The 17100-nt window shown below is 38.2% G+C and overlaps 1 protein-coding gene across 1 annotated transcript in view; it reads right to left on the minus strand.

The window, feature by feature from the left end:
* Positions 1–17100, minus strand: part of CDC73 (cell division cycle 73) — a 137859-nt gene that overhangs the window by 78289 nt on the left and 42470 nt on the right. The gene's annotated exons all lie outside the window — the stretch shown is intronic.

Genomic DNA, 17100 nt, shown 5'->3' on the forward strand with positions numbered 1-17100 from the left:
ATTCTGTTGAAAATCCTTCCTTTAAAATAAATATCCTGTTAGTTTACTTTTGACTTTTCCGCAACAATATTCAAATCGTTTTCTTAAGCAAAATAAGCTGATAGTGTATATAAACATCTCACCACTTGTTAATTGTGCCTTCTTCATCCCAATGCTATGTGATCTTTATGTACATACAAATACAATTTTAAACGACAGCTTTGCTTTTAGTCAAAGAAAAGGGTACAGAAATAACTATGTAATCTTTATGTTCAAAGTGTTAATAAGTACTTCAGAAGATGAAAACACCAAAACTTTCAATACTTACAATACTTGTTTATTTTGATCAAGTATATCAGTGCTGAAATTCTAATTCAACCAAATAATTGAGATTTCTCCTCACACCTCTTTGTATACAGCATAATCACACATAATCTCAACTGTAATTTTATTGATATACTATTTCCAGCATATTCTACAAAAATAATACCAATAACAGCAGTAGAAACTATTTACTGATTGTACAAGCAGTATGCTTGGTACTGTGTTGAAGCACTTTACATACACGATCTCATACAACCCTCATGAACAACACTAAGAGACAGGAAAGACTTGTGTAAGAGGTTAAATACCTAAGATCATAAAGCTAGTAAAGCAGCAGATTTCCATTTCAAGGATCATGTTCTTAATCATTACACTGTTCTGCTATTATTTCACATCTGACAGTTGATTAAAAAAAAAAAGTCTAAAGCTGAGCAAAAATGGTCTGTCCCTTTACATTCCCATTCTCTGTTCTTCATCCTTTGCCAGGCCTCCAGGCTTCATACCATTTTCACACACTGGAGGGGCACCTGATATTAGGAGCAATAAAGACAAAAGAAAAGAGAGTATATCTGATCCCCCAATTATTTTCTCTTCTTTTCAGTTGTTTAATGATGACAGGAACCTTTGCAAAGCATACATATTACTGCTTATCTCTTGCTTCTTTGGGCCCTGAGGCACAACTATAAACAGCAGGCAGGTGGCACTTAGAAATTATAAAATATGCTTCTTTTTGAAGCACAACTGCTAATTTTTAATAGATAAAAGTAGAACTGCATTTACCCATCCTACTGTCCGGTCACCTGCCATTTTGTCATGAGAAGGTAAAACCAGTTTATCCAAACTATTCAGATAAATTTTCTTTTTCTGTCTTTTACTGTTTAGCTAGGAAATTTCACTATGAGATTAACATAGCTTTAAAAAGTACAAAAAAAAATCCCTGTTGACAGACATTTCTAAGGCATCTCCAAGAATTTCAATGTTATCATTTAGACATCACTCCCAGAAGGCAGACGATGGACATTAAATACTAAAATGGGATAGAAAATCCACTACCACCAAATTTTAGAGTAATAAAATTGTTTGGTGCTCCTATGATGATTCCTTAACGCTCTGTAAGACAGTGTCCTCTGTCTGCTGTGCCACCTGAACAAATCCTTGCAAATGGATCCAAGAAAAACTTCCCCTAAAGAGGACATGCTGAAGATTTTGTGTCTGTTCATAACCAGTATCCACTACCAAGACTCAAAAAAGCAAAACAGTTCTTGTGTATACAACATAATAGAGTTGATACTACGTTGCAATAAATGCCTTATTACTGGGAAAAGATCGGGGAAACAGGGTTTAGGGTTCATGTTCGCACCACCATGAGGGAGGGCCAACATAGCCCCAAAAGTAACCACAAAACTGACTGACTGGGTCTGATACGATGTAAAATGTTATCTGAGTCTAGAGATTAATTAACAAAGAAAATTAGTCCACTATTTCATATTTGTTTAACATTTAAAATTTGTTTTAAAAATGTGTTTAAAATTGTATTCCCTTATCAGGGTCTGTTTGTCTTCTGACAGGGTTAATGAAAAACATAACTACAATCTTCTTCCTAACAGATTCATGCAAGAGAGGGAAGAGAATGACTCCTATATACTTCAGATAGAAAGCTAATAGTGGGCAAAAAAAAAGACAAGTAAACTTGATTTTTACAAAAGTAAAGTTTTAATCAAAGGTCATAAGAAAAACCTCTAATTTAGAGTACAATTATACCTCAGTATCTGTGGGGAATTGGCTCCAGGACACTCCACAGACACCAAAATCCACAGATGCTCAAGTTCCTTATATAAAATGGCATACTGTTTGCATATAAAATATGCACATCCTCCTGCATACTTTAAGTCATCTCTAGACTACTTATGATACCTAACACAATCTAAATGCTACGTAAATAGTTGTTACGCTGTATTATTTAAGAAAAAATAACTCACAAAAGTCTGTACATGTTCAGCACAGACATTGTGGGTTGGTTGGTTGGTTTGTTTAAACATTTTCGATCAGCAGTTGGTTAAATCTACGGACGTGAAACCCACGAATATGGAGTGCCAACTGTATCTGTATGTCTATAAGTCATGTACACTTAATATAAACTAAAACCTAAGTTATCTTCTATCATCCCAAATTTAGTACTTTTTCAGTATTCCCTATCTCAGGGCATGGCTAACCGTAGTCAATTGGCACACAGGAGTACCAAGAATCACCTTTGCCACTTCTTTCTCTTGCTATTGCCCATATCCATTTAACCCAAAGACTTACTTGCATCCCTACTGGAATCCATCTACTTTTCTTCATCTTGCCCCTCTTTAAAACAGCATCACTCATTTTTGAACTACTGCAATACCTTTATAGACAGTTTCCTTATATCCACATAATCTGTTGCCAATATTACAGTCAGAATGTTACTTTCAAAACACAAAGCTAGGGATGCCATCCCACTAATTCGATGGCTTCTAAATGTACTTAGGATAAATACCAAAATCCCTAAAACCCTTGGCCAGCTACAAGGCCCATAAATGATTCTCTTCCTTACTAAAGCTAATCCCTCTACCCAATCTTTTGATTCCATTCATACCTCCTATCTCACTGTAAATTATTCTCTCTCTCCCTCGGGGCTTATTTAAAAGAAAAAAAAAAAATTCCTGGATAAGGGATAGTGAATTACAACTTGACTCAAACAGTTTAAAGCATTTTCATTTTATTTAAAGGAAAATGTTTTACAATATCAAATCAAGTTTTCTCTACAGTGAGAAAGGATAGTAGTGACATGGAGAGAAGGGATTCCAGAGATGTCAGCAAGTAAGGTCTATAGGCCTTCATGATGGCTGGATACTAGACATGAGAGGGGAGTAAGTGGCAAGGATGATGCCTAAGACACCGGCCTGAACACTGACAGGGTCATTTACTGAGAGAGAAAACACTGTATAAAGAACCTGATTTGCCAGAAACAATGTAATAAAGAATCATCAAGCAATGTATAAAAGGATTGTCAAGTGGCACTGAGGGCCTATAGAGATTACAAAGCATCATTAAAAATATGAATTATAATTACCACTCTACGTCCATATGAAAGTATGGAAAATAACTAAAAATATATAATATAGGCTTCAGATTCATTTGAAAATACTTTTCAAGCAACACTTACATGCAAAATACTCTCTTCTCAGCACTGGAGATATAGTGGAAAGCAAGAAAGACATAGTTTCTACCTTCGAATTCATATAAAGATAATCAAAGAAAACAAATGAACAACAAGATAACTAGAAGAAAAAGGGTCCTGAAGAAGTGGCTGATGAACTGAAATCTGAATTATCAGAAGGAATCAGTCTTATTAAGAGCAAGGGGAAGAATATTCCAGACAAACAACTGAAGGACAAAGGCTAAGAGGTAAAGAACTTGCCAAGTTGTTGAAAAACTCCGAAAAAGTCACCAAAAAAGACTTGCAGTCAAGGCCTTTTTTAATATGTACTGTTCCTTTAGAGCATGGAACTGTGGATAGAATTCAGAAGAATTTTAATGGGAAAAAAATTTACAATTTTATTTTCATTAATCTCTAAATGAAATTAATTGTTTCTTCAGGAATTATTATTATAATTCTTCAGTATTATAAATGGTTACAACTTTGTCACCAACAAAGATCAGATTTTTTCATAACATTAGAATAAAGATATCACATAACATAAAATAAAGATATTACGTAAGCTCATTATACTTCTAAAATCTGGTATTTATCAAATTTCCCACTAGATCGAGTTATACAATGCATTAGTAAAGAAGCACAAATCATGTCATAAATGTGTTTTTAAAAAATACAATTGGTTTTATCTTATGTATTTTCTTTTATGCCTTAAATATAGTATTCAGAAAGAGGATTCATAGGATTTCCAGTCTGCCAAAAGCATCAATGGCACAAAAAAATTATGAACTACAGTAAAAGATACTTGAGATTCCTAACAACGCAACTTATGGTGCTTGTTTGGGTCCTATTTCCAACAAACAAATTACAAAAAGACAATTTTCAGGAAATCAAAGAAACTGTAAAATGAACTGTGTGTTAGATTACACCAATATTATTTATTTTGTTGCATAATATGGCACTGTGGCTATGTCAAAGATGTCTATATGTTTAAGAGAGGCAAAGTATTTAGGAAAAAAATGACAGTGTCTTGATTTTGCATTTAAATACTTTAGGAAAAAAAGGAAGAGGTGGAATAGATAAGGAGAGCCTTTAAAAATGGTAATATAGAATCTGTGTGATGGGAAGATGGAAGATCACGTGCTATTTTCTCTCATTATATTTATGTTAGAAATGTTTTATAATTAAGTAACTAAGAAAACCAAGAAAAAGAAATAGAATAAGGTATACCCTTTTAATAGCTGCTTAACAATAAGGAGCCTCTCTAAAGGAAAAAGAAAACAAAAAGGCACAATGTGCAGAGAGCAAACCAGAGAACAAGACTCCTTTCTCTAGGTTTATGTTGCCCTAGGCCAGGTTGCCTGACTTGATGAGTGTGCAATGTAACCAGGGATTTTTCTCTTTTCTCCACCACTGTGCTCAGGAAGACTGCAAGAATCCCTAAAACTTGCTATAGTATTCATATTTTTTGACTATGTACTCTATCTAAAGGCACTCATGCACTCATTTCAAAGAAAAAATAAACCTAAATCCATTATATCAGCTGTCTGGGCCTAGAAAATTAAGTCTTTCATCAAACTAGTACATCTTGGTATTAGAAATACCAATGGTTTAGGAACAATAATCTTATAGTCTTAAGTTACCAAGTAACAATCAAGTTTAGGCCTTCTATTTAGGAGGACCTGACAATTCAGAACACAGGATGGCAAAAGGAAGAGGGAAAAAGGATGCAGTGCCAGGTAACTGTAGTCTTCACAACTGAGAGCAAAAAGTCTGAATGGAAGAGTGACGGAATGCTTGACTTAGGCAAGTGGGCTATACAAGACGGTTCCCGGGTTGTCAAAAAAATGACAAGAACTGAAAGAGAACTCTTTTCATTTATGTTAACTGGGATGAAATACTCATCTCTCGGATCTTAGCATATTTAAGGTAGGAACACATAAAAGGCGCTATAACCTGCAGTAAGGTTGGCTCACTAATCCTCTCTTCTTCCCTAACCTATTTGTACAGTTCCACTCTTCTAATCTGTCATCAAACTCAACAGTCTCTCTCCCATCAACTGCTTGTCTTTCTATTGTAAGTCTTTTCTCAACTTGGCTGACAATACAAAAAAAAAACCTCTTAACTTTATCATATGCTGTTATAAATCAGTTGGCTATCTTAGCATAAATATTACTCATTATAAGAAATTTTCTTTAAAAAAAAAAAAAAAAAGTACCAAAAATCAGCCAGGCACAGTGGCTCACGCCTGTAATCTCAACACTTTGGGACGCCGAGGTGGGCCAATCACTTGAGGTCAGGCGTTCGAGACCAGCCTAGTCAACACGGTGAAACCCCATCTAAACTAAAAATACAAGTATTAGCCAGGTGTGGTGGCACACACCTGTAGTCCCTGCTGCTGGGTAGGCTGACGGAGGAAAATCACTTGAACCCAGGAGATAGAAGATGCAGCAAGTCGAGATGCCACTGCACTACAGCCTGGGCGACAGAGAAAGACTCTGTCTCAAACAAAACAAACAAAAATCAACTCTGTTTAACATTAAGCAACCAAAAATTCATAAAAATTTTTATTCTTCCAACACTAACAAATACATCTTTTTTTCACTTATTAAAAAATATTGATTGAGTGTGGTGGCATGCAGAACAATGGTCCTCCAAAGATCTCCATACACCTTAGCCCCCAGAACCTGTGAATATTTTAACATTACATGGCAAAGTTACTTTGCAGAGAGCTTTAAAATAGGGAGATTTTCCTGATTGGCCCAGTATAATCACATGGACCCTTAAGAGGAAAGGAGAAGAGTCAGAGAGAAACACAGCAGAAGAGAAAACAAGGGAGAATCAAAGCATGAAAGGGACTGTATCCACCACTGCTGATTTTCAAGATGAAGGAGGCTGTGAACCAAGTAGCCTCCTGAAGGTTGAATTAGCCCTCAGTTTACATCCAGCAAACAAACAGGGACCTCAGTCTTAAAATCACAAGGAACTGAATTCAATCAACAACCTCAATAAACCTGGATGTGGGTCCTTCCCCTAAGTTTCCCAAAAGGAACACATTCCTGCTGACACCTTGACTTCAGTCTGTGAGACTCTTAAGTGGAGGCCTCTCCCTAAGCCACGATATACCTGAACCTTGGATTTACAGAACTGTAAGAGAGTGTTTTAAGCTGCCAAACTTGTGGTAATTTGTTACTGCAACAACAGAAAATGAAGAGACGAAGTATCTACTTTGTACCAAGAACTCTGCCAGGTACTGGGAATATAGCTGACTGATTGATAACCTGATAGCTGGGACATAGGCTCAACCATGTGCAGTGTTCGGCAGAGGCTAGTTCTTTCTTGATCCTGTTTGCCAATAGTTCTTAAAGCAATTTGCTTGCCAGTGTGTGCCTCAGTCTCCACAGTTGGAAGATAGCAGTAATCACACAGGGCTTTTCTCTGGAGGTGTAAACACTTGTGAGTTACCATCCATATAGTCCTTGGATAACCTGTGAAGACTTAACTGCCTCCTGATGCTGAAATGCATCTCCCACAAAATGCGGCTGTGCCCCCTATGCTCACAGACGTGGTTTGGAAAGATGTTGCCTCCAGTTCAGGGTATAACACTTACTTGATGAGATAATTAGACATCAAAAGTAACTCAACAAAAACAAAAGATGACAAATAGGATCTAAGCAAAAGAGCTTCCACACAGCAAAAGAAACTGTCAACAGAGTAAACAGAAAACCAACAAAATATGGGAAAATTTTTGCAAACTATGCATCCAACAAAGGTCGAATATCCAGCATCTATATGGAACTTAACAACGACAACAACAACAAAAAAAAAAACATTAAAAAGTAGGGCAAACGGCATGATCACTTTTCCAAAGAAGATGTACATGTGGCCAACAATCACATGAAAAAACGCTCAACATCACTAGTCATTAGAGAAACAGAAATCGATACCACAATGAAGATACCATCTCATGCCAGTCAGAATGGCTATTATTAAAAAGTCAAAAAACAAGACGCTGGCAAAGTTGTGTAGAAAAAGGCAGGCTTACACACTGTTGGTGAAAGTGTAAATTAGTTCAATCATTGTGAAAGAAACTGTGGAAATTCCTACAAGACCTAACGACAGAAATACCACTTAACCCAGCAATCTCATTACTGGGTATATACTCAAAGGAATATAAATCATTCCATTATAAAGACACGTGCATGTGTATATTCACTGCAGCACTAGTCACAGTAGCAAAGATATAGAATCAACCTAAATACCCATCAATGATAGAATGGATAAAGAAAATGTTACATATACACCATGGAATACTATGCAGTGATAAAAAAGAATGAGATCATATCCTTTGCAGGGACATGGATGGAGCTAGACACTATTCTCCTTAGCAAACTAACGCAGGAACAAAAAAACAAATACCACGTGTTCTCACTTATAAATGGGAACTAAATGATGATAACACACAGATACACAGAAGGGAACCATACACACTGAGGCCTATTGGAGGGTAGAGGGTAGAGAGAGAGGATCAGAAAAAATAACTAATGGGTCCTACGCTAAATACCTGGGTGATGAAATAATCTGTACGACAAACCCCCATGACACAAGTTTACATATGTAACAAACCTACACATGTACCCCTGAACTTAAAAGTTTAAAAAAAAAAAAAAAATTACAATTACAAAAGGGATCACACTAAGAAAAAATACTCTTCGGGATTTTATTTTCAAAAACTCATTTGGAAACACATCTTACAGCATTGCCTCTTACTGCTTTATAAAACCCAAATTCATCATTAACAATTTTCATTTAATATTCTTGCATCTCATAAGATAAACAGGAAAGTAATTTTACCTACAGTACATAGGTATCAGCCATTATGCAACTACCTCCATTCTTACAAATTTATTTCATTTTTTATTTGTTTTGAGACAGAGTCTTGCTATGTCGCCCAGGCTGGGTGCAGTGAGGGTGCAGTGATGTGATCTTGGCTCACTGCGACCTTTGGTTCCTTGGCTCAAGTGATCCTCCCACCTCAGCCTCTTTAATAGCTGGGATCACAGGTATGTGCCACCACGCCCAGCTAATTTTTATATTTTTAGTAGAGACAGGACTTCACCATGTTGGCCAGGCTGGTCTCGAACTCCTGGCCTCAAGTGATCCAACCACCTCGGCCTCCCCAAGTGCTAGGATTATAGGTGTGAGCCACCATACCCGGCATCATTCTCACAAATTTATTATAAAAGTTCACATTTTTACTTAATGCATATGCCAAGTATGGGTGTGTTTAAATAGCATCCTTCCTAAAATTCATCTAAACACCAATTTCTAAAGACGTAAAATTAGACAAGTACTAATTACTTGAATTAGAAATAAACAGTTGCCTCCATATCCATTTTAAAAATTTAAGTCAAGAGTAACCAAAACACAGCAGTGAGCCAAATACAGGCCACTACTTGTTTCTGTATGGCACACAGGCCAAGACTGGATTTTACACTTTCAAACGGTTGAAAAAAAAAAATCTAGATAATCAAAAATATTGTTTAAAATGTAAAAATTATATGAAATTCAAATTTCAGCATCCATAAAGATTTACAGTAATGCAACCAAATTCATTCATTTACTTATTGCCGATGACTGCCTAACAGCAGAGGTCAGCCGGACGCGATGGCTCAAGCCTGTAATCCCAGTACTTTGGGAGGCCGAGGTGGGTGGATCACCTGACGTCAGGTGTTTGAGACCAGCCTGGCTAACTTGGTGAAACCTCGTCTCTACTAAAAATACAAAAATTAGCCAGCCATGGTGGCAGGCACCTGTAATCTCAGCTACTCAGGTGGCTGAGGCAAGAGAATTGCTTGAACCCGGGAGGTGCAGGGTGCAGTGAGCCAAGATTGCACCACTGTACTGAAGCCTGGGCAACAGAGTGAGACTCTGTATCAAACACACACACACACACACACACACACACACACACACACAAGAAAAGTAGTATGTTCTTTAATGTACAGTAAAATTAGATGGCAAAGCACTGTTTACCATCTAATGCAATGACACTACAAGTGTGCTAAAAGAATACCATATAAATATCACCAGACTAAGCATTCCTCACAACATTACCAACTCACATGAAAGGAATGGTCAGAAAAATTAAAAAATTTAAAATGGAGTATCTCATCACAAAATTTCTTTACAAAAATTAAAAAATTAACATTAGGCTGCGAAGCAAATTTGAGAGGTTCCATGTTAGCCAAGTAAGGAAAATGGTTAATCTATAGTTAATTAATTAAATTTGATTTGATTAAAGCAGTCAAAAAAATGTATTCAGAGAAAATAACCTTGTTTTAGACTATTGGCCTTTCACTACTGCTTAAAGAGTTGAGGTCATGGCGCAGCAACATCAACTGTCAATCAGAAGTCAAGGCAAATGACTGAGTGGTTTTCTTTAGCTCTTGTTAACATGTTACTAATACCACTCAGTTGCTGTTTATTTGAGGAGTCCAAGTCATGTTTTTGAAGTGGCTGAGGAATTAGCCTGTATGAGTAGTCTACATAAAACTACAGGCAGGAATAATTTCAAAGTAGTTCAGAAAACACTAATGAAGTACAACCTCAAGGAGAATCTATTAAGACTCTGATGCTATCAAACAAACGGTAGTTAAAACTATGTGTGGAGCTGAAAACAACTTAGATGGGCAAATTTAGTCCACCTAAGAATTCTACTAGATTATTTTCTTGATTATTTGCAGATTTATCACTGCCAAAGGAGGGTTATGGAGAAGTTCCCCAATTACATAGTTAATGAATTTTGAAATAATACATAAAATCTCATTATAAACCGGCATTGATGAATTTGCAATCAATTTTGGTAACAGAGAACACTAACTTGGAACTTCAATTAAGCAAAATGTTATCCCTCACACCCAAAAAGAAATTCCATTATTCTCATTATCAAACCAGTATTACAGATTATCATGCATTGTACTTGTCATTAAAAATTTGTGACCAGCCTGACCAACATAGAGAAACCCTGTCTCTACAAAAAATCAAAATTAGCCGGGCATGGTGGCACACAACTGTAATCCCAGCTACCCGGGAAGGCTGAGGCAGGAAAATCACTTTAACCTCGGATGCTGAGGTTGCAGTGAGCCGAGATCGCTCCATTGTACTCCAGCCTGGGCAACAAGAGCAAAACTCGGTCTCAAAAAAAAAAAAAAATTGTGAAAATTTGATTTATCTCTTGTTACATAAGTACCTACATAATTTCTGTGATTTTGTCTATCGGCCTGTAAGCCTAAAATACTTAAGTTTCCAGCCCTTGAAAGAAGAGGTTTGTCAATCCCCAATTTATATCATTACATTCAAACCATTTTAAATCACTATAGACTAAAAAACATAAAGAAATAATGAACACACACTTAAGGCTGGGCGCAGTTGTTCACACCTGTAATCTCTGCACTTTGGGAGGCCAAAGCAGGAGGATCGTTAGAGACCAGCCTGGGCAACATGGTGAACCCTGTGTCTACAAAATATACCAAAATTAGCTGGGCACGGCAGTGCATACCTGTGATCCCAACTGAGGTGGGCGCAATGATTAAGCCCAGGAAATAGACGCTGCAATGAGCTCTGACTGCACAACTACACTGCAGCCTGGGTGACGGAGCAAGACCCTGTTTTCAGAAAGAAAGAAAAAATGCACTTAAACTATACAAACTCCTGCTATATTACTACTTTTGCTCATAGTTGACTCTTCATTTTTATATTCTCATTAAAAATAATTTCACATTAAAGTTTCTAAGAGTTCAGCTTAGACAACAAACACTGAATGGTTTTGTAAACTAGGTTTTTTGACTAACTTGATAATTGTTTTTTAACAAAGTCAACCTAAAATTACAAGGCATACCAGAACTTACACATAAAACTCATAGTGAGGTCAGACTGTAGCGGGGCACGCCCAAGATGGCTGAATAGGAACAGCTCCAGCCTCCAGCTCCCAGCATGAGCGACAGAGAAGACAGACGATTTCTGCATTTTCAACCGAGGTACCGGGTTCATCTCACGGGGGCGTGTCAGACAGTTGGCGCTGGTCAGCGGGTGCAGCCCGACCAGCTAGAGCTGAAGCAGGGCGAGGCATCGCCTCACCTGGGAAGCGTAAGGGGAAAGGGAATTCCTTTTCCTAGCCAAAGAAAATTGAGACACACAACACCTGGAAAATCAGGTAACTCCCATCCTAATACTGCCCTTTACCAAGGGTCTTAGCAAATGGCACACCAGGAGATTAAATCCCACACCTGGCCCACAGGGTCCCACGCCCACGGAGCCTCCCTCATTGCTAGCACAGCAGTCTGAGATCTAACTGCAAGGCGGCAGCCAGGCTGGGGGAGGGGCGCCCACCATTGCGGAGGCTTAGGTAGGTAAACAAAGCCACTGGAAAGCTCAAAATGGGTGGAGGCCACCACAGCTCAAGGAGGCCAGCCTGCCTCTGTAGACTCCACCTCTAGGGACAGGGCAGCAGAAACCTCCGCAGAAGTAAATGCCCCTGTCTGACAGCTTTGAAGAGAGCAGTGGATCTCCCAGCACAGAGGATGAGATCTGAGAACAGACAGACTGCCTGCTTAGTAGGTCCCTGACCCCTCAGTAGCCTAACTGGGAGACATCACCCACTAGGTGCAGACCGACACATCACACCTCACATGGCGGGGTACACCCCTGAGACAAAGCTTCCAGAGCAAAAATCAGAGAGTAACACTCGCTGTTCAGCAATATTCTACTTTCTGCAGCCTCCGCTGCTGATACCCAGGCAAACGAGGTCTGAAGCGGACTTCAAGTAAACTCCAACAGACCTACAGTTGAGGGTCCCGACTGTTAGAAGGAAAACTAACAAACAGGAAGGACACCCACACCAAAACCCCATCAGTATGTCACCATCATCAAAGACCAAAGGCAGATAAAACCACAAAGATGGGGAAAAAGCAGGGCAGAAAAGCTGGAAATTCAAAAAATCAGAGCGCATCTCTCCCTCCAAAGGAATGCAGCTTATCGCAAGCAATGGAACAAAGCTGGACAGAGAATGACTTTGACGAGTTGAGAGAAGAAGGCTTCAGTCAATCAAATTTCTCAGAGCTAAAGGAGGAACTATGTAACCAGCGCAAAGACACTAAAAACCTTGAAAAAAGAATGGATGAATGGATAACTAGAATAATCAATGCAGAGAAGACCTTAAAAGAACTGATAGAGATGAAAACCATAACACGAGAACTACGTGACAAATGCACAAGCTTCAGTAACCGACTCGATCAACTGGAAGAAAGAGTATCAGCGATTGAAGATCAAATGAATGAAATGAAGCGAGAAGTGAAGTGTAGAGAAAAAACCGTAAAAAGAAATGAACAAAGCCTGCAAGAATATGGGATTATGTGAAAAGACCAAATCTACGTCTGAGTGGTGTGCCTGAAAGTGACAGGGAAAATGGAACCAAGTTGGAAAACACTCTGCAGGATATCATCCAGGAGAACTTCCCCAACCTAGTAAGGCAGGCCAACATTCAAATTCAGGAAATACAGAGAATGGCACAAAGATAGCCCTCGGAAAGAGCAACTCCAAGACACATAATTATCAGATTCACCAAAGTTGAAATGAAGGATAAAATGTTAAGGGCAGCCAGAGAGAAAGATCGGGTTACACACAAAGGGAAGCTCATCAGACTAACAGCAGATCTCTCGGCAGAAACTCTACAAGCCAGAAGAGTGTGGGGGCCAATATTCAACATTCTTAAAGAAAAGAATTTTCAACCCAGAATTTCATATCCAGCCAAACTAAGTTTCATAAGTGAAGGAGAAATAAAATCCTTTACAGACAAGCAAATGCTTAGAGATTTTGTCACCACCAGCCCTGTCCTACAAGAGATCCTGAAGGAAGCACTAAACATGGAAAGGAACAACAGGTCCCAGCCATTGCAAAAACATGTCAAAATGTAAAGTCCATCGATGCTAGGAAGAAACTGCACCAACTAACGAGCAAAATACCCAGCTAATATCATAATGACAGGATCAAGTTCACACATAACAATATTAACCTTAAATGTAAATGGAGTAAATGGTCCAATTAAAAGACACAGACTGGTAAATTGGGAAAAGAGTCAAGACACATCAGTGTGCTGTATTCAGGAGACCCATCTCACATGCAGAGACATACATAGGCTGAAAATAAAGGGATGGAGGAAGATTTATCAAGCAAATGGAAAACAAAAAAAGCAGGGGTTGCAATCCTAGTCTCTGATAAAACAGACTTTTAAACCATCAAAGATCAAAAGAGACAAAGAAGGCCATTACATAATGGTAAAGGGATCAATTCAACAGGAAGAGCTAACTATCCTAATATATATGCACCCAATACAGGAGCACCCAGATTCATAAAGCAAGTCCTTAGAGACTTACAAGGAGACTTAGACTCCCATACAATAATAATGGGAGACTTTAACACCTCACTGTCAACATTAGACAGATCAACGAGACATTAACAAGGATATCCAAGAATTGAACTCAACTCTGCACCAAGCGGACCTAACAGACAGCTACAGAACTCTCCGCCCCAAATCAACAGAATATACATTCTTCTCAGCACCACATCACACTTATTCCAAAATCGACCACATAGTTGGAAGTAAAGCACTCCTCAGCAAATGTAAAAGAACAGAAATTATAACAAACTGTCTCTCAGATCACAGTGCAATCAAACTAGAACTCAGGACTAAGAAACTCAATCAAAACAGCTCAACTACATGGAAACTGAACAACCTGCTCCTGAATGACTACTGGGTACATAATGAAATGAAGGCAGAAATAAAGATGTTCTTTGAAACCAATGAGAACAAAGACACAACATACCAGAATCTCTGGGACACATTTAAAGCAGTGTGTAGAGGGAAACTTGTAGCACTAAATGCCCACAGGAAAAAGCTGGAAAGATCTAAAACTGACACCCTAACATCACAATTAAAAGAATTAAACAAGCAAGAGAAAACACATTCAAAAGCTAGCAGAAGGCAAGAAATAACTAAGATCAGAGCAGAACTAAGGAGATAGACACACAAAAAACCCTCCAAAAAAATCAATGAATCCAGGAGCTGGTTTTTTGAAAAGATCAACAAAATTGATAGACCGCTAGCAAGACTAATAAAGAGAAAAAGAGAGAAGAATCAAACAGACGCAATAAAAAATGATAATGGGGAGATCACCGCCGACCCCACAGAATTACAAACTACCATCAAATAATACTATAAACACCTCTACGCAAAAAAACTAGAAAACCCAGAAGAAATGGATAATTTCTGGGACACTTACACTCTCCCAAGACTAAACCAGCAAGAAGCTGAATCCCTGAATAGACCAACAGCAGGCTCTGAAATTGAGGCAATAATTAATAGCCTACCACCCAAAAGAAGTCCAGGACCAGACGGATTCACAGCCGAATTCTACCAGAGGTACAAGGAGGAGCTGGTACCATTCCTTCTGAAACTATTCCAATCAATAGAAAAAGAGGGAATCCTCCCTAACTCATTTTATGAGGCCAACATCATCCTGATACCAAAGCCTGGCAGAGATACAACAAAAAAAGAGAATTTTGGACCAATATCCCTGATGAACATTGATGCAAAAATCCTCAATAAAATACTGAAAAAGCAAATCCAGAAGCACATCAAAAAGCTTATCCACCATGATCAAGTGGGCTTCATCCCTTGGGATGCAAGGCTGGTTCAACATATGCAAATCAATAAACGTAATCCAGCATATAAACAGAACCAGAGACAAAAATCACATGATTATTTCAATAGAGGCAGAAAAGGCCTTTCACAAAATTCAACAGCCCTTCATACTAAAAACTCTCAATAAATTTGGTATTGATGGAACGTATCTCAAAATAATAAGAGCTATTTATGACAAACCCACAGCCAATATCATACTGAATGGGCAAAAACTGGAAGCATTCCCTTTGAAAACTGGCACAAGACAGGGATGCCCTCTCTCACCACTCCTATTCAACATAGTGTTGGAAGTTCTGGCTAGGGCAATCAGGTAAGAGAAAGAAATAAAGGGTATTCAGTTAGGAAAAGAGGAAGTCAAATTGTCCCTGTTTGCAGATGACATGATTGTATATTTAGAAAACTCCATCGTCTCTGCCCAAAATCTCCTTAAGCTGATAAGCAACCTCAGCAAAGTCTCAGGATACAAAATCAAGGTAAAAAATCACAAGCATTCTTACACACCAGTAACAGACAAACAGCCAAATCATGAACGAACTCTCATTCACAACAGCTTCAAAGAGAATAAAATACCTAGGATCCAATTTACAAGGGATATAAAGGACCTCTTTGAGGAGAACTATAAACCACTGCTCAGTGAAATCAAAGAGGACACAAACAAATGGAAGAACATACCATGCTCATGGATAGGAAGAATCAATATTGTGAAAATGGCCATACTGCCCAAGGTAATTTATAGATTCAATGTCATCCCCACTAAGCTACCAATGACTTTCTCCACAGAATTGGAAAAAACTGCTTTAAAGTTAATATGGAACCAAAAAAGACCCTGCATTGCCAAGACAATCCTAAGCCTAAAGAAGAAAACTGGAGGCATCACGCTACCTGACTTCAAACTATACTACAAGGCTACAGTAACAAAAACAGCATGGTACTGGTACCAAAACAGAGATATAGACCAATGGAACAGAACAGAGTCCTCAGAAATAACACCACACATCTACAACCATCCTGTCTTTGACAAACTTGACAAAAACAACAAATGGGGAAAGGATTCCCTATTTAATAAATCGTGCTGGGAAAATTGGCTAGCCATAAGTAGAAAGCTGAAACTGGATCCTTTCCTTACTCCTTATATGAAAATTAATTCAAGATAGATTAGAGACTTAAATGTTAGACCTAAAACCATAAAAACCCTAGAAGAAAACCTATGTAATACCATTCAGAACACAGGCATGGGTAAACACGTCTAAAACACCAAAAGCAATGGCAACAAAAGCCAAAATTGACAAATGGTATCCAACTAAACTAAAGAGCTTCTGCACAGCAAAAGAAACCACCATCAGAGTAAACAGGCAACCTACAGAATGGGAGAAAATTTTTGCAATCTACTCATCTGACAAAGGGCCAATATCCAGAACCTATAAAGAACTCAATCAAATTTGCGAGAAAAAAACAACCACCCCATCAAAAAGTGGGCAAAGGATATGAACAGACACTTCTCAAAAGAAGACATTCATACAGCCAACAGACACATTGAAAAATGCTCATCATCACTGGCCATCAGAGAAACGCAAATCAAAACCACAATGAGATACCATCTCACACCAGTTAGAATGGCAATCATTAAAAAGTCAGGAAACAACAGGTGCTGGAGAGGATGTGGAGAAATAGGAACACTTTTACACTGTTGGTGGAACTGTAAACTAGTTCAACCATTGTGGAAAACAGTGTGGCAATTCCTCAAGGATCTAAAACTAGAAATACCATTTGACCTAGCCATCCCATTACTGGGGATATACCCAAAGGATTATAAGTCATGCTGCTATAAAGACACATGCACATGTATGTTTATTGC

The sequence above is a fragment of the Chlorocebus sabaeus genome, chromosome 25, assembly GCF_047675955.1.
Source record: "Chlorocebus sabaeus isolate Y175 chromosome 25, mChlSab1.0.hap1, whole genome shotgun sequence".
NCBI lineage: Eukaryota > Metazoa > Chordata > Mammalia > Primates > Cercopithecidae > Chlorocebus > Chlorocebus sabaeus.